At 42.8% G+C, this 19,594-nt stretch overlaps 2 protein-coding genes across 2 annotated transcripts in view; both read right to left on the reverse strand.

The window, feature by feature from the left end:
- Positions 1-19,594, reverse strand: part of LOC109080469 (NACHT, LRR and PYD domains-containing protein 12-like) — a 303,365-nt gene that overhangs the window by 220,694 nt on the left and 63,077 nt on the right.
- The window catches only part of LOC109062409 (NACHT, LRR and PYD domains-containing protein 3-like), a 209,735-nt gene that overhangs the window by 44,539 nt on the left and 145,602 nt on the right, over positions 1-19,594 (reverse strand). The window lies entirely within an intron of this gene.

The following is a 19,594-nucleotide window of genomic DNA, read 5'->3' on the forward strand; positions in this document are numbered from 1 at the left end:
GAGTAAATAAAGTGAATTCAGTTTTTACAGTGTACATTAGGCGTGTGGACTTCTAGCAGTTATAAACAGCTTGTATAACCCACTAGGATTTGTGGGCTCCAATGCACAGTTTCACAGGCAAAAAAAATTACTGCTAAGGCAATTACTACTTGAGCGGTCACTATGACTTGGTAATGCAACCCTTAACCATGCGAACAAGTTAGTGAGAAATGTGGGAAAATTATGGAGGAGATTCCTGTAGGGATTTACAATAAACTGTTCATGTCACCCAAGAAAAGCTATGGGACCTAACATACCTATGTTAGAGTGCACAGTTAATAGAGATATCTCTATCCTATGGACGGCTTCGGAGAGAGTGTATGTGCAAAACAGTTGATTACCTTAAGGATTGATTGCACGCATTATGGTATAGTTTGTTTAATTACAGCGGATTCATCCTTGGCAAAGGATGAGAGTGTTTAGGAAGCCCCACAACCAGACCTCAACCATTACCCTAGTCTAGAACTACTGTGCGGCGGTATTGGCTTGTTTACCCCCGCAGGGAGTTAGCTGTAAACAGTAATGGAAAACCATCACTGCAGGAATTGCTGTTAAATTCGATGAATAAACTCTTCTATACAGATAGCGTGGGGTTCTTGTCTAACTGTACAAGCAAATGCACAAAGAGACCAGTCGGGCAGCAGCACTAATCCAGAACAATGGGCATTTCATGTGAAGCTCGAGCATAACCCCTGCACGATGTTGCGACACGACACATTAGACTCCACAATACACAAAATTGCCAACGAAAACATACTGGTTTCAGTTTTGACCAGCATTTGTGCATCACCGCCGAAGACCTAAGACTCCCCCAAAATCACCCTACGCACTTTGTCTGATCACGATTAAGATGCAGAAGTTTGCCCCACTTAGTTACAGTGTTGAATTACTGCTGTCTGTACAAAAACGGCTTGCTTGAACGACTTTCTGACTGGAGATCGTGGGTTTGGATCAGAGCTGATGGCAGATTGATACAACATTGTGTGCACTTAGCCATAGTAGAAGATCAAAACGACAACCGGCTATGCCAAATTGCCGCGACATGCAAGGGATGGCACTGTTGCTAAATTTCCTCTGAACGCTGTCTGACATATTACTATTCAGGAGTAAGGAGATTATCATCACGACTGATACAAGGCAGACGAGACATAGATGCAGGATGAACCAATGCAGGGTTGTCTTAGGGACAAAACCCACAAAGCGCAAACTTCCAAAACGAGCTAAAAGTTCCACCAACTGGGGGCACCTTTGGAAAACAATGACGCTGTACAACACTACAATGAGCGCGTATGTGATGCAAAGCCTAGTGCAAGTACGTCGTATAGTGGGAGCAAGATGGGGCAATAAAACAGAAAGCGGCCCTTCGCAAACCCACCTAGCACCTAGATGAAAAATTGGACAACACCACTCAAACTACTTTCAAACCCAAAGCACATTTCTAAAGGATGACCATAGTTCTGGCTCAAAGACGCTCTCGCTAAGTCCAGACGGAAGACTGGCGACTCTTGTGGCTATCATAACAGAAAGCTTATCCCTCTAGCGCATGTATGGGAAAGCTTTGAAAGGTTTCAAGTAAATAAAATCATGTGGAAAAGAAGGGACGCGGCTAAATTGTGTTCTGGAGACGCACATCCCACGAGATAGCTAGCTTCTCCTGTCAGGAAGACTTTGAATAGAATATTCAGACTTAAACTGAGTAGTCATATGTTTGGGCATTTCCTACTGAATATCCAGACCAGGGTAGGTTCAAATATGTAGTAGCCTGTTCTAACTCCAAGAAAGCATTTTGATATTTAGTCTAATTTAAAGGTTATAGTTAGGCCGCCCGCCTCCTATGGTTAAAAGTTGGGATGAGTGCATAGGCATGTCAGGTTGTAGAGTTCAGTATAGTGAACTTAATCGTCATACATTATGAGGGGGTTTTTCTTGTCTAGGATCTTCAGGCAGCCAGCAGAGACTTTCATGCAGGAGGTTGTGACTGGCATATCATGAGTCAGGTGCACACACCACGATTCTAGTGTATTCCGAAGAGGCCATTCCCTGTATGAAAACATTTCTCTATTGTGATTCTTGTGCAAGGGCATGTTTAGTTAATCTCTGTATAGCTTATATGCTCAGATGTTATCTTATTATTGGGCCTTTATTCCTGCAATTGTGTAAGAAAGCAATATATTTTCTGAATGATAGCGATTGCTAGGTCATTCTCTGTGTACAGAGTTTATTATGGTTCTCTATGTGATCACTTTTGATTTACATGCTTATATTTCTGTATGTTTTTTTTTTTTTTTTTGTATGGTTTACAGTTTTACGTTATTCCAAGATTGATAGTATAAAGCTGGGGAGAAAGAGTCCTTGCTTCCTGTTGTTATTGGAAGGCGTTATCTGTCTGCCAGATCAAGCAGGGCGTTTGATAATCGAGGGCAGAACAAGCACTTTTTTTCAAAGCCCCGAATCATTACCGAAAAAAAATAAAAACTGAACAAAAATACCAAGAAAGTACTACTATTCAGTGGATGCAACCAACATGGACTAATTTGGATCGTAATGCATCTATCTGGTAATGGCAACGATCTTCAGGGACCATGTGGTCTCTTTACTCCCCAAAGAGCGACACACAGCAGTGTGAGTGATGCTGCGGAGATTCCAGCGCGCGGGGAAAACCTGGAGTGAATTAGCGCGGACTCTTTAGCGTCAGCGGATGAGTCTTTAGTTGGTTTTTTTTGTGTGAAAACCAGGTCCCCGTTTTTTTTAGTTAGAGAGGCAGCATAGTAACAGACAGATTTGAGCTGGGGTGAATGGGGTGGCATTAAAAAGATCCTAAAAAAAGGACCGAAACCTATGTTGTATTCGAGTATCGAGTACTGAAATGATTTTCTAAAGAAGAATTAAATGGGGCCTTTTACATTTCTGGTCTTGAACAAAATTTTGTCGCCTTGTTCTCGTTGGCGCGTTTTCCTCAGTACGTTACTTTGGCAAAGGGTGGCATTTGCGGAAAAAAACTGAGTGTAAAAGCACGAAAACAAAAGCGATTAAGAATTAAGGGCATAAAACCTCATTTTTGCAGAAGAAACTATATATATATCTATATATACATGCTTGAATTGGAATGGGGGTGGGGGGGATCCGGGCCCCCCCGTACTAAGACTTGATTCAGTTCGGAGCAATGTCATATATATATCTATTTTATATAGATATATATATGAGAGTGGGAGAGAGAGAGAAGAGAGAGAGAGAGATTTTCCTCACAATGCAGGCCATCCCTCAGAGTGACTTTCACACTCTGTAGTAATGTTACCAGTGAAGAAGTATTTTTAGCTGAAAATTAATAAATCAGCGGCTTCCTCGAGTTTTTACTAAAAAAGCTGTTTGGTTTCAGTTAAAAATCTTTCCTGCTCTTACTGAAGCAAAAAGGGATCAGCACTTCATTATCCTGCCAGCAAAACTGCACTTTTTATCCAACGCTACGAATAAATGATAATTTTTATCTCCGTCTGTTTGTCTATTTACTGTTTTTTTTCAGCTGTTTTTTTGTCTTTTCGTGCATCCTTTTTGCATCATACTATCGGGAACAGGTCAAGCAGTCTCTCAGCATTGTTTTTGATGAAAATAGTAGAAAATTAGTCTCTGCGAAGAGACTCCAAGAAGATAAGGACAAAGCCTCTAAAATGAGTTCTCCATCTTTTCCTGGAGTATCATCTCTGCTCACCAGATGGAGAATCTCCGTGGCCACTCACATCCAATGATGAAGCAGGGGACCACGCTGAGCCCAGGTAAGGACACTAGCCATTTTGGCATTTGTCAGATGCCTTTTATTCAAGTTATTTTCAGTGCATTCCAGACGCCTGGTTTGTTTGGTTTCCCAAGTACAGCAACCAGGTCGGCCCGAATCCGGACCCCCACACATCTGGCCCCAGGCATGAATTATTCATGCACACGGCCAGATGTGGGCCGGATCTGGGCCCAACACTATGTTAGTCTGTCTGTGTGTGATGGAAACGGGCATCTCATGAATAACACGTCGGCAGAGATGGCACAAAATAATTTTCCTGAATCATTTTCTGTCCCAATGCTGGGATGCAATCGCTGCCTACATCTTGCTTCTGTTCTTCTGTGAGCACATCTTCTTCTGCCATTGAGAGGATGTTTGTTGGGGCAGATGGCTCACAGCTCTTCCGGGGGCCAGTGGCACGGGCAGCATAAAAAAAAAACTTTATGATGTAATCCCTACAAATGGCTGACTTAGGTACATATAGCTTTACAACTCCTATTTTACAACTAAAACCATGAGCCAGGCACCAACTATGCCTAAGCTGACTTGTGAGTTTATGTACAACAAAACGTTACATTGTTCACCTAGTTGTTTTTCTTGGCATCTTTGTCTGTAGTTGAAAACAGGTGACCTTGAAGCGGCGTTTACCATGAGAGTGATATGTTTCATCCGGCAGTAAGTTGTTCTGTTTCTTTCCTGCTTGAAAACTGAGGCAGAACAGTGAATTGCGCACTTTAAAGAGTACTCAAAACATTTATAGTTTGTCTTTCTGTGGAATACAATTGAACAGATTTTGCCCAAGTGGTTGCAGGGATTCTCTTCCAGTCAGTAACGCCCCACCAAGCTTCTCTGGTCCTTTAAGCTTTTGATGGCACACGGTGATTTACACGTTCCCTATTTATACTTGTTCAAGCCCTTGTATGGTTTGTGACATGCCCCCACCCCACCAGATGTATGTGCTATGGTTTTTTTTTAGGTTTCTACCTAATAATTGACAGATTAAACGTTGTCACGCTGTGGTTGGACTCGGATACTCGTTAAATGCTTCCCGGAAAGCGATGCTTGGTCCCCGGCAACGCGCTCCTCTCCATAAATGAAGGCCCTATATGGTTTACTCTTTCGTGGACCGTTCCAAATACCAAGTAAAAACGATCACTTAATAACCACGAGGAAAAGGCCCATTCCAGTCAGAGCCGACAACCACTCCCACGACCGGGCGAACACAGTTCCACATATGTCCTATGTCATTTCTACGGTCATAACCACATCCAGCGGTGCGTTTACCAAGTCAATCCGTGCTCCCGTACTCTTCCCGGGCCCACCCGCCCTTACTGTATCTGAATGTTCAACCCTACTCATCGTTTCGGCGTTAAAATCCCCACCCCGGCGCACGCCCAAGGCTGTCCAAGCCGTGGTCCACAAACATCCAAAGGACTCACGGTCCCCTTCCAGATCCATACCTGGAAACTGGCACACCTCCATCCACCCATACCATCTTTATCCATACCACCACGGCAATAGCAGGTGAACACCCTGTCTCCGTACAGCTTCCCCATTCTCCCCGTCTGCATTTCAAGCATAATCCTATTCACCGCCCCCCCCTGTTTGTGTACCAAACCCCATATGTGTCCATACACACCTTTCTTTTTTTTCCCAACCCCCAACACCATGAAACTATTAAGCAATTTAGAACAATGCTTTCTAGGATCCCCACGGCTTACGCAAGGGAAAGAAAGCGTATTAGACCCTGTTAATACAAGAGCGAAGATAGGACCTTCCAACAAGCAACCAACAGTACTCCTTCAGATCCATATCTGGTGTAGAATGATAATCGTAGTCCAATCTATTGTCTGACCACCCTGAGGTGAATTCTAGATGCCATTCTAGGTCTGATGATTGTAGAGATGACCTTCAAGATCCAACGTTCAAAGTCCCCCCAGCGCGGTTGGTTGTGCCCCCCCCCAGGAATATGCGTGGGTTAGCTAACCCTATCGAGCTCACGTCAGCATTACGAGTACAACTGCTCATGTTATGCTTGGTCCGTCAATGTGATTGGCAATAGGATCGTCCACATTAACATCAGCCTCATTAGGCAGTGATGACAAAGCATTGCATCTTGAGGTTGGTTCACACACCCTCTTTGTCACCAGCAACCTGTCCTCCAACCCCTCATCGGGTGTTTCAGACTCATCCTGAGACCCATTTGGTGTATGGCTGCTGCCATGCGTTTCCAAGTGTGGTAAGGCGCATATTGACAAACTGATCAGACACCAGCATCCTGTCCCTTTGTACAACTTTGCAAGGTCTATATGTTCACATCAGACAAAACTTGAGTGACACGGTATGGACTGAAGAGTACAAGGGTGCCAGTTTTTGCTGTACAAATGGCCAGAGCATCTGATTTACGTGGGTGGTTTTCACTCTGGACAAGGTCACCAATGGCATAAAAAACAGTAGGCGCCGTTCTATTTGTCATAGTGCTGGCTTCCTTTTGTTGTGACTGGTTTCCAGGGCTGCCCTTAGCCGATGGTCATGTGCCTCTTGAGATATGTCAAACGTAACACTTCGGGATAAGGAAAATTCAGGGTTCCTACATGTTCCATCCCAGACAGGCTGAGTTAACCAGGTCCAATGAAGTGTTCGTCTCATCCCTCCGGCATACACCATCATGGACGGGGTTTGGGGACCTGTACTCTCATGTGGTGCTGTTCGTATGTGCAAAAATCAAATTTGTGGAATATATATCGGTCCCCAGGTTGTATGTTTATCATACACATATGCTTCGAATTGCTGTCTTGAGAGGAGTCCGGGTTCAACCTCTCTGTGGCATTTGTCCTGTGGGTGATATGCCGTTGTGAGGCGATGTTCTGTCCCAGAAGAGTGAGCACACCGTTCAAAAAGGTTCGCTCAGGGAAAGGGGAACCTCTGTTCTGAAATTAGATATGTGGGGGGCCCATGACGGGAAAAACAAAGTTTAAAAGTTTATTTGCTGCCACTTGCGCAGTCAGCTTCTCTCACTGCCCACGATCTCGACCCACTTTTTGAAAAAATAATCGACAAAAAGAAATTGAATCCACTGGGAGTAGTATGTGGCCAAAGGGCCCAACGAAATCCCCCCCCAACATACTCCCATAACGGTTTTTGGGGGCCGCCATTGGGACCATTAGACCCCCCCCCCAGCAGGTTTTTCTTCTGAATTGGTTTAGTTAGTTAGCAAACCTTAACCCCGTGCAAGAGGTTCATATTTCTCTCCCTCAGATGCCATTTTAGGCCAGAAAAAGGTCTTGGTTATCCCTAAGTGACCTGCAGTTGGGTGGGATCATGGTAGTATCTCGCCAGCAAAGTACTTCGGAGAGACAGCAGGAGGCATACAGCTTTAAAGATTTCACAGGGGTGGATGCCGTGAGCAGGTTTTGGGATCATGGAGTACAACAGGGCCATCCTGAATGGAATACTGAGAGCAATTCCACCCATCTCACTCTCCTGTTGAAATGTCCTCAATGTAAGGACCTAAAGTGCTCAAGGGCCCATGATGGCCAGACATCCTTCTCAGCGGTCTTGGATAAGGTTTCTCAGATTATTGCAGAGCACGACTAGCATACGCACACAGCAACTTCCCTGCCGTGCAGAATCTCTCTGCATCAGTGCAGCTCCTAGTCCCCCCGCATCACAGGACATCGGCATGAACAAAAGAAATGGTAGAGAGAAGTCAGGAAAACTTATGCATGGTGCCGAAGTTAATTTTTTCTTTCAGAAGGTCCATGACATCTTGGCATGCAGTGTCCCATACCAAATAGGAGGGATCATTTTAGTTCTTGAGCGCAAACAGGGGTTCAGCATTGGCGGGGGTGTAGTCCTGTATGAACGTCGTCGTGTAATAGCCTGATAGGCCCAAAAAACTGCCTGCACTTGCTTCACATTGGCACAGGGGTTTTAAAGTCCAATAACAGCCTTCACTTTGGCCTGGTCCCTACTTGGCAGGATGCCAACTTCTGGACGACGCGGGTACCCCAAACTAGGCGAAGTCTCTGCCGGCAAAAAATGGCATTGGACCAGTTTAATGGTCAAAACCGGCAGACCTTGAGCCGTGAAAGGATCTTCCCTGAGCTGGAGATCTCATCGAGACTCTTGGCTTATTCTCTCGGTGAAAGTGGGCGAAGCACCAACAATGGTCGTCCAAGTAGGACTGCACGCACCCTAATAAATAGGACAAGCCAAAAACACTGTTCATTTTAGTCTTTGAAAGGTCGTGCTGGTTTGCATTGCACAGACCTCAAATGGAAGCCCACAATTGAACCTTGAAATAGCCCACAATGTGAAACTACAAGCAGTCTTAGATTTAGAGTCTTCTGCCATGGAGACCCTGCCAGGTATCATCCCGAAACAAGGTCGATCGTGGTCAAAAAAGCTACATTTCGCTTCTAGAAAGAAAGAAACAGTCTATAGGGACCTTATCATCGGACTCTTGGTAAATGGATAAGAGTCCTTCACAGTAAGTCTGGTTTAACCCCGATAGTTCCACACAAAATCGGGGTTCACCATAACGGTTTCCTCCGCAACAATCACGTAACGGGGGCTGCCCAAGGACCTGTTGCCGGTTCATTGATGCCGTCGTTCGTTTCAACATTTTTCTTCCTATTTGATCCTCCAATCATAACGGCTTTTAGATGGGGAGGTTCGATAAGGGGGAAGGTGGGAGATGGGCTTGGCGTTCCCCGTGTCAATGGCAGTTGCTCATTAAGTGATGTGCGACCCAGATGACCGTCAAATCAGTGATCAGGGGGCGACCCAAAACTTTCAAGTAGCCCTGACAGTTGTGTCCTTCTCGCATTACTCAGACATGCTTCCTCAACCTTTTCTCGAAGTGCAGAAGATGGGACTTCCATAAATAAACAAACTGCTTGTCTGACTCCTGCACTTCCCTCCTTCCATCTCATCTAGTAATAAGTAAGTCGCTACCTATGACAACAGTTCTGGAGGGATGTGAATGGTGATGGAGGCATGCAACATAGAAGTTCCATCCCCAAGACCAAGGTTGAGGGTAAGCGTGTGGGACAATAGCAAACCTGTGATAAAAACGTCCCATGAAGCAAAAGCCCAACCATGTCAGCCCTACGGGTTGGCATGCCCCACCATCTACTAGTTGGATTGGGGGAACAGACCATGGTTGAATGGGAACCTGTCAGTTTGGCCTTGATTCTTAACAAAGTTCCGCTTGCACCGCAGAAAGCTGATGCGCCTGCTGTCAAGTGTCGCATGCTAAACACCTGGCCAGGTAGGTAATCTTGACCTCTTAAATGGAAAACCCCCCGTTGTTCCGTGTTCAAACGGAAGGTCGATGTGGGACTCTCCCACATGCGCAAGAGGACAGGATGTGTTCTGGAACAGCAGCGATTAGACGGTGTGAGGTGAAATTATCTTCTGGAGGGAGGTTGCTTCTGCGAATCATCCTCCCCCCTTTGGAGGTCCCCTTGTTGCCTTACAAATGAATTTCCTTTCCCCTGCATTGCTACTTCCTTCCCCTGCTTGCTACTTGCTAACATCTACATGGCTACTTTGTACCTCTTGCATCAAGAGCAGGTTCCGAAATTGGGCTTAGGGGACTCCTTTGTTGTGAGCCCATTTCCAGGAACGTGAGAGAGTTGCAAGTCTGGACATGTACCGAGAAGTGACGCTCCAAGGGCATCGTGAGCACTTGTCTTCCCCCCAGTAGATTTCTTTGCGAAATTTAGCTTTATTCTGCATTGCCGGCACTCTGACAACTTTACTTGGTCCGCAGGACCACATGGAGCTCGTGAGCGCCTCAAGCAGAAGATCCACTACCAAGAGGGGGCAACCAGACGTTCCATATAGAGCCACTCTATAACTTTTCAAGAGTTTACACGTACAGGACGTTTGATATGTTTTAGCTCTGGCAGAGGACACGTTTTCCGTTTTTCTGAATTCACTTAGCATCTCCTTGAGCTTTCTGCGTTGTCGCCCCCCCAACCTGTAGGACAGGGGCCCTTCCGGGCTTGCCCTTGCATACGGTCCAAGATTCCTCTCTATTTGTTCCTGGTTGTCGGAAGCGAAGAAAGACTTTCCTGAAGAATCACAGAACTAAGGTCCATGTAACGCCATGTGCGTCAAAGACGGAAACACCATTTCTTTGGTTTCTTTTGCTGTAAAAACTTGTGGCCAGCTCCTTGAGAAGAATTGGAGCATCGGTTAAATCAAGGGAGGTTTGTACACATTGACGATTGTAGCCCACTCCTCAGGGCTCACCGGTCTGTCCTCCCGCCAACAACCCCTGGTGTTTCAGCAAGCCGATGACTGGTGACAGTACCGATGGCGAGGGGATTTCATACTATCTAATACTCTCCAGAAAGCTTGGGGTGGCAATTGGGCTGTGGACGAGACGACGCCAAGTCATGTTTGCGTTCCTGCTAAAGAGTTATCGGTGGCTTGTACCTTGTTGGCACTCTTGGCCTGGAGGCAATATGGATGTGTTGCGTACAGCTGGCCATAGGAGGGAAGTGTGCATGTGGTGCTTGCTGCTTGGCAGGGTTTGTTGACATCGGAGGACCACCGTCTTAATATACTCTGCTTACAACTGAGAGAATTCGTTCCGGCACACACTGTTTGTGTAAAACCAAGATACTTCAGCTTGTAAGAGCGCTCCACTGAGTCTCCAGAGCTCACACGCGTTTGGTAACTTTGGTCTATGTCTGGGGCAAGATCTCCCCGGTGGTAATGTGTTTAGGGTCAAGTCCGTGTTAAGGTCCTGGTGGCTCGCCAGGCCATACTCAGCCTACTGTTGCCTTTACATAACCAGCATGTCTTTCGAAATTGTAAAAATTCTCAATTTAACCCAGGAAAATCACTAAACCCCGTGATTACCTGCACACCCCCCCCCTCCCCATCACCACCACCATAAAATCTTCAAAAAAATATTCAAACAAACCCTATTGAGTTAGTTATCGTCTATTTTTATCAAGAGCTTAGTATTTTTTGTAACAGCTAGGCCCATGAGCAAACAGCTATGTTGCTTTTACTTGAACGAACTGTTACTTGACCATGGAACCAATGTCCAGCGTCGACTAGTCTAGCATAGACGGTTATTCCAGTTCACGATGCAGAAAAACTGTTTCCAACAGGTGTACTGTTTCCTCAAAATGTTCAAACGAAATTCCCACATGCCCCAAAAAAAAAATCACAACCACAAGTCGTCTTGGAAATGAAAAATCTTTGCTGTTCGCTTGTGCAGTCACAATTCAAAGCGCTCACTCACACAAAATCCCGTGCTGAACTATTCCCCAAGCAGAGTTATCTAAGCTCAAAATAATCAGTCTGTACCTGGGAACACAGGCAGGGAGAAACCCCATTTTGCAATTAGCTCACTCCCTCAAAAGAAAACTGACCTCTTCATTAAAAAACAACAAACACAAACAAGCTTGTAAACATATCAATCTGTGTTCGATAAAGCAAAAGTCTCAATGGTTGCAGATTACATCCGCTGTCAACAAAAAACTGCGTCATCCACTCACTCAGAAATACTGGGTGTTCCTTGCGCACATGGCACCCAGTTTTAGCAAGCTAATTCCCAAGACAGCTTCCACGATGCGATTGAACACTCTCACGGCTCCCCAACTCCTATACTAGTTTTAGGGTTTCATCGTCGTAGGTTCCACAAACCTGATGGATCCAGCTTCAGTAGTTTGGGCGCCAATTGTAACGCTTTGACTCAGATAAACTCGTTAAAGTGCATTAAATGAAACGAGATAGAACACCACGCAGAGGTCGGTGTTCCCATTCACACATTTAATGGTTGTTACACGGCAACGCGCTCCTCTCATACATGAGAAGATTAAACTCTTTTGTGCCGTTACAAATAAGTAAAGAGAAATAAACTGCTGAGAAGGCAGAGCGTACTTATCATCCCCTAGTGGTTCTCCTTACACAGTCATATAGTCCTTCTATGTCATACCCCACCTAGCGTGCGTTACCCTACCCCATCACCAAGTGAATCAGTCTCTTAAAGGGCACCACCGCCCCTATAATGTGATGCTTCATTAAAAAAACATAGTTTTTTGTGCCGTTGAGCATCGTAACATTTTACTGCCTAATTACATAGAGCAACTATATTTGTGTTACCCCTGTCAGCAGTGTGGTATCCTACTGTTCTATATATGCTTATCCTGATGAAAAAAAGATTATAAACATTACAGTTTACGTCTGCCAGTATGAATTTATATCACAGCCATGAATCCAAAACAACCACTAGTAATGTCCAAATAAATCATGACTTCTCACTTTAACCTACACCCGACATTGATCTTAGGCATAAGATTTTGTTTTCAAATGTTAGTCTTAACCTAGTCTTGCCTAGTCTTCAAATACTTCTTCAAATAGTAAATTTCTTTATATTTTATGTATTCAGTGTATCGAATGATGCATATGTGTAACCAGTCCCGGAGACATTGTTGTTGAGGAATACAACTCAATATACTTTTACAGTCAGTACTAGTCGGTATTCCTGAATGAAGAAAAACTTGTTTTACATCACTTATGCAATAAAAATCAATCGTCTTTTTTTGTAAACATAAATCAATGTTTCATTCAGATTATCGACAAGAGCCAGTTACTTCCAGTACATGAGACATGGGGATTGATTAACAACAGATAGATCTAAAATGTCTTTTTGTTTGTCAATTAATTAAACTTTTGTCAGTGTCACCAGGAGGACAAGACAGAGACAAGAGTCTATAAAACCCAGTAGTGTGTCTGTGAAGAGCAGCTCTGGAGAAAAACAGTGATGTCATCATCCAGCTCAACTCAGTTCAGTTCTCATCCATCAGTGTCTGTGCATTCAAGTCAATAGTATTGACAAATATCAAGTGTCCCTAACCGAGCAACAGCCACAAAGGCGACAGTGGAAAGTATGTGTATATAAGTATGTTCAAAACGTTATTTTGTTTGTCTTTTGTAAGTATCAGCAGGAGGGAAGGAACAGAGATCAGTGTCCTCCAGAACCCCAGCGGTGTGTCGTGTGCTGAAGAGTAACAGATCCTTGATGCAACCCCATGGATTCAGTGATGAAACAGTGACCCTTTATACTTGGTTAGTATAATGATGTAGTTCTGAATTACTCCCCCTAACTGCTTTCTTATTTAAAATTATAGATATTGTTGAAAATATGTCTTGTGGTCTCCAGTGACTCCAATGACTCTCTGTAATGACAACAATTGACTTTTTGTTGCTCTTTTTATTTTTCGACATCTCACTACAGGCAGGAAAGAACTGAAACAGTCATACAGAGAGACACACTGGAGACTGTAGATCTGCAGAGAGTCAAAGACCAGTACAAAACCAGCATGATGAACAAGTATGAGCGATTATTTGAGGGAATGAAACTCCAAAGAATGAATGAAACCTCTCAACAGGATCTACACACAGCTCTACATCATAGAGGGAGAGAGTGAAGGAGTGAAATGAAGAGACATGAGGTTTTACAGATGGAGAAAACAGCCAGAACAAAACACTCACAAGACACTCCAATCGACTGCAATGACATCTTTAAGCCTCAGCTGAAGCAGGACTGTGAAGAGGAAAGACCCTGATCAAGACTGTTCTTACTAAAGGCATCGCTGGATTCGGAAAAAAAAAAAACGTCTCTGTGCCAGAAGTTCCTTCTGGACTGGGCAGAGGGAAAAGCCAATAAAGGTGTAGATTTCATGTTTGTGCTTCCATTTCGAGAGCTGAACTTGATCGGAGATCATCAGTACAGTCTTCACAGACTTCTGCTGGACTTTCATCCTGAAACTTCAAGATCTGGGACTCACAGATTTATGAGGAGTGTAAACGTTGTGTTGTCATCTTTGATGGTCTGGATGAAAGCCAGAATCACACTGAAGTTTTCAGACGCTCAGGAAGTTTGTGATGTGACTGAGACTTCATCAGTGGCTGTGTGATGTCCAACCTCATGAAAGGAGCGCTCCTTCCCTCTGCTCTCATCTGGATACCTCCAGACCAGCAGCAGCCATCAATTCCTCTCCCCTCCAAATACATCCACCGTCTGCCAGAAATTCAGGGATTCAACTGAGCCTCAGAAGGAGGAATATTTCAGGAAGAGAATCAGTGACCAGCATACAAGCCAGCAGAATCATCTCACACATCAGAAGAGCAAGAAGCCTCCACATCATGTGCACACATCCACGTCTTCTGCTGGATCTCATCCACTGTGCTTCAGAAGCTCCCTGGAAAGAAGATCTGACAGCAGAAATCCCTCAAACTCTGACTGAAATGTACATCCACTTCCTGCTGATTCAGATCAACATGAGGAACCAGAAGTATGAAGAGAGCGATCCAGAGAAGGAACTCCAGCAGTCCAACAGAGACGTGGATTGTTGAAAACTGCTGAAGTGGCTTTCAAACAGCTGATGAAGAGCAATGTGATGTTCTATGAGGAAGACCTGATGAGAGCGGCATAGATGTCACTGACGCCTCAGTGTATTCTGGGATAAGTCACTGAGATCTTTAAGGAGGAATCTGTGATTCATCAGAGGAAAGTCTACAGCTTCATTCATCTGAGCTTTCGGAGTTTTCTTGCTGCTGCTGTCTATGTGTTTTACTTTCACATAAGCAGCACAGCAGAAGCATGTTTAGATTCACTGCATAATTTACATAAAAGAGCAGTAGATAAAGCTCTTGAAAATGAGAATGGATGTCTGGATCTGTTCCTGCGGTTCCTGTTGGGCATCTCACTGGAGTCCTATCAGAGACTCTTACAGGATCTACTGACACACACAGAGAACAGCTCAGAGAGCATCAGGAGAACAAACACAGTACATTAAGAGAAGATCAAAGATGGACATGAACTCTCCACTGATACATCCATCAATCTGTTCCTCTGTCTGCTGTAAGTGAAAGATCAGACTCTGTCCAGAGAGATTCAGGGTTTGTGACATCAGACAAACACTCAGAGAAGAAACTCTCTCCTGCTCACTGCTCAACAATCTCCTACATGCTTCAGATGTTAGAGGAGCCGCTGGATGAGCTGGACCTCAAGAAATTCAACACATCAGATGAGGGGAGAAGAAGACTGATACCAGCTGTGATCAACTGCAGAAAAGCCCTGTAAGTGTTTAATTATGTCTTACAGTAAATATTCTTTCCTCAATGGAATTATAGTTTCTGTTGTTGTACTAATTGGTGTTATATTATCTTGAGTTTATTCTATTCTTTTTAAACTTTATAGTAGAAGACACTGGTATTACTTAAATAACAAGTACAGAATGAGTTTAAGACATTAATTGTTGTGTCTTTCAGTACTGCTTGTGTGTAACGTGACTTTCTCAGGATTGTGATATTATATCCATCAGCTCATACAATCCTCAAACTCTTGTCCTGAGGAGAGCTGGATCTCAGTAACAATGACCGCAGGACTCAGGAGTGAAGTTACTATCTGATTGCACTGAAGAGTTCAAACTGTCAGCTGCAGATACTGAGGTTTCTGCCATGTCTAGAGGAATCACTCTCGAAGTCTTGGGGTTTGTGGTGGCTTCTGCCATGTCTAGAGGAATCACTCTCGAAGTCTTGGGGTTTTGATGCCAGAATTTGATTTTATCCATGAGACAATAAAACCGAGAAAGCTCTGCAGAACAGTCTGTCGAGTCTGTGTCGGTTCTCTGTTTTATACAGTGCTTCCAAAGGCGTGCCCATGTTCAAATACATTTCATACATATGGTTCTGTTTATCACCTCTTTCACCTTTTATGGCTGTGTCTCCAGCTTGTTTTTAGGATGTAGAATTTATTTTAAGTGAAACGAGGAGGCCTATTATTTTGTCTTATGTCAAAACAGGACATGCATCTTTACCATATGCTGTATTGGTTTGTAATGTCTGCACCAAGGAGTTCTCATCATATATTTTGGTCTTATGTGCCAATAGGGTGTGCAGCTGCACCATATATCATCCCCCCTGCCCTTCTCTGCACATTTCCATTCTCATGCAGCCTCTACACACAGGCAAATGCATGATTATAAACAGTAGAAGAACTTGATACCATAAATGGCTAGATTTCACATTGAGGAGACTGATTAGTTCATATATTGACCAATAAAAATCTTCTTCATTCCCCTCTCTGAGACTTAGTAAGTCTCACCATCATGTCATTACCCAGAGCGCAGTTTCACAAATTCAGTCTCATCAGTTACACTAACCTAGTGGACTAAATTAAGTCCCACATTTTTATGCACCAATGACTAGATTCTGTAACCGCGCACTGGAGGGATGATCAGGAGCAAACATCTCCCTCCACACTTGACTAGGAGGGAGTAAAGATCCAGTCTCCCGAACCCCTCATTAAAGATAAAACAATGTTATAGAGCATGAGTGGTGCAATTGGTTCGAGCACTTGCCTGTGGTTGTCAGACGGGGTATGGAGAATCCAAGAAGAATAAACATCAAAACATTAAAATGTAGCATCACAAAAATAGCATAATTTGATCTTCAGTCCAGATCTTTTGTGCACTGTAGAGGCCATTTTGGTTACCCTCAAAAATCAATTTTCCATCATCTTGACATTTTTTAATTTCCATTTGCGTAGCTGTGGCTTTGACTAGTGACCCCATATAGGAAGTACACAGTAAAATTAGTAATTCTCCTGTCAATAATGCAATTCCTAAAAACTTTCCCAATTTAGTTATTAAACTATGCTCCCCATGCTCCTAACTTTGGATCCAACCAGTCTCAACATTTTATTATTTTTTCCAAACATTTGCTTTATCTACCATTCCTTATCCTTTTCAGTTTGATCATTACTTCACTAAATGCTCCTTCTGGAGCAGTATTATTTGGTATATAAATTACAGCATTGCTCCCCCAAACATAACACAGACTTTTCCTCTTTGGTTTACAAATAATCTAGAGCTAGTTTTTAGTATCTTCGTCATCCTGCTTGGTGCCTCCAATGGCTCTTTTACAAATATTAGGCCTGATCTGTGTAATTACTAAATCTTTGCTGCTTGTACTGTATGTAAATTAGTCCATTCTGTTAATTTAATATTTTCTTTTTGTAATTCAAAGGAATATAATTCACAACCTAATTTCAAACACTTCATCTCTTGTATTAATTTGTTGAGGTAATGCCTTTTGGTAGGACCAGTTTTAATGTATTAATCTGCAGAGGACTTTTTCATCAGCTTTTTGGATTCTAGTTTTTCTCTTTAATTGTTGTTTCCTCTTCTAAAAGAGATAATGACATTTGTATGTGTCAGCAAAAAACCCTGGGAGATAATCCTGTGATTAATTTTCTGGTAATGTTGACAAGAGGCCTTATTCTAATTCCTTATTCTAATGCATTATATGTCTGCCAATAACAATATCATTTCCATCAATTATAGCTGGTGGGCCTTTTTTTCAATAGCACATTAGCTTTACGTTAGAGTATTTTCCATATTTGGATGCATTTCCCTTCAAATCTTCCTATGTCATATTTCCCTTCTCATAACCTTCGAATTCTTGATCTGCCCGTACTTGTATTTTTCCTTCTTTTCCATTTTCTTTTCAATTTGTTGCCCCACATCTGCTCCCAAGTATTTTGACTCTCATTAGCCAGTCCCATCACTCTCTCATTCCATCTTCACCAGGGAGACCTTTGCGAGGCGTTGCAATGGTCTTCCTCCCTCGTTGCGCAAGGGAGGGTCGTACTCACTAGCACGCCCGTCTAATCCCTCACTTCATGCAGTGTGGAGTTGTGGAAAGCTGGTTGGTGGCGTATTTTAAGGTTAGAGATCTGAAATCTCAGGTGTCACTCGGTAACGTTTTGCTGTTTAATGGCAAGGCTTTCCTATTGAAATCATAATTGCACACTCACTGGTTCTCTATGATGGAGCAAACCATTTCTTGGCCTTAGTTAGAACTGCTGTCCACCTGTAAATGGAACCTTTAGAGTTTTTTGTTAGAGAAATCAAGCATGTTAAGTTGCTCATCTGCTTGTCGTCCTTCTTGGTGTGACCTGTGGAAATTTCATGTGGGTTGAGGGCCTGTCCTGACCCCTTTTTCGGGATCTCACAAATCCAGTGCTGTCAATTCAATGAGTAAAGGGCGAATACCCATTTTCTATAATAATAAAGAACTTGTTGTACTCAGTTATCGCGCATCCTTACTTTTTTTCAATTCATTTGTAATTTTATCTTCAACAATTTGATAATTCAGTTATTTTCTTTGTTTTTGAGAAACTGAGGTCCACTAGATCCACTGGGATAATTTCCTAGGCCTACACTCAAAAAAATGTACTTCACTGTTGCCAATTTTACTCAATCCGTTCATGTTGTAATTACTATAAAAAAAAAATTTAACAATCTCCGAATCTTAATTTAATCTAGTGTCTTCCCACACAAAAGTTGTGTATTGTCACTTTACTGTAAAATAGATTTGTTCAGCCAACAATAACATTGTCAAGTTACACCCGGCTGCAGCCTGCAGATCAGCGTAGGCGGGGCCTGCACCTTGGGGCGGGGTTGCACGTGCATCCCCACCCTTACCTACTCTGTTGGTTCTGATCGTCTTTCGTAGACATACATGATAGGAAATGTGTGCGTAGTTTGGTGTAACTGATAAGGCGGTTTAAAAGCTGAAACCTGTAACAGTTTTATCAAGTCTTCCTTATAATGCACAAAGAAAAAAAAACTTAGACCTGTAACTCGCCTGTCCCCTGAAATGAATTGTTTGTTAATTACGCTGACTTTAGGCTACATATTAATATAGTAAATTAAATTGGTTGGATTATCCCCCAGTACGACGATCATGTCTCAGATAGAAGAATGAATTAATGAATTAAATCATTTTAGGAACATTTGATTATTTCATACCTCAGAGTATGAGAAGGGAAATGAAAGGTGTGTCATTACGGTTTTAACACTGGAAAACCCGAACAATTAACTTTAACTCAAACCGTTTGCGTAACCCGATCTTGCTTAAAACCATTTAAGTTTTTAAAAAACTATAGTTATGGTACTCTGAACTAAATCGTTGAGTTCAGAAAAAGACTCCTACATTGCATTAAGTAATTAAGTGATTAATTAGTGATAATTGTGAAGTAGTGATGAACCGCTCTGTTAACAACAGAATCTTACTGAAGAAAAAGAAGAACACACGAACTACAACTGAACCTCAGACACAGCCTAGAGATAAAATAATAAACTGAAATAAATACATTAAATCTCTCAAGAACTGATTAAACACCCCCAAACAGCATCACCACCAGCTCCACTATAATAACCATACTGTGACTTTATTTCTTGTCATACGTCCAGACAGAAGATCTTTTGGTGAGAATTAACTAGTTTAGATGTGATTATTGTTTTCTTTGAAGTAACCATGTTCGAGATCAGTTTTGCTTTAGTTGGGCTCTTTGACCCTTACTTCTTGTCTTATGTTTATTTTTTTCTCTGGCTGGGTGTAACCGCTTGGTTTTTTGAACATGTTTGTTATAACGCAAATCCAGAGAAAATATTAGCAGTATTGGTTTATTTTTGAGGGCTTCATTTGGTTGTATGATATCATCAATTATGGGAGCTGTTCACAGTCCAAAATCTGACATAAATTTTGTTGTATAATTAGTTCATCATTTTTGATACAATGAAAACCATTCAAAGATCCAGTGGTTCTGTCAAATTATAAATATAAAGACTTTTCCAACAAGTTTGTGCACATACATCTTTTTTCTATGGCAGCCAATCAAGTCACACACAGGCATCAATAATCAGAATATGAACCTCAACAGATGGGTGACGAAAAAAAAAA

The sequence above is a fragment of the Cyprinus carpio genome, chromosome B1, assembly GCF_018340385.1.
Source record: "Cyprinus carpio isolate SPL01 chromosome B1, ASM1834038v1, whole genome shotgun sequence".
Classification (NCBI taxonomy): Eukaryota; Metazoa; Chordata; class Actinopteri; order Cypriniformes; family Cyprinidae; genus Cyprinus; species Cyprinus carpio.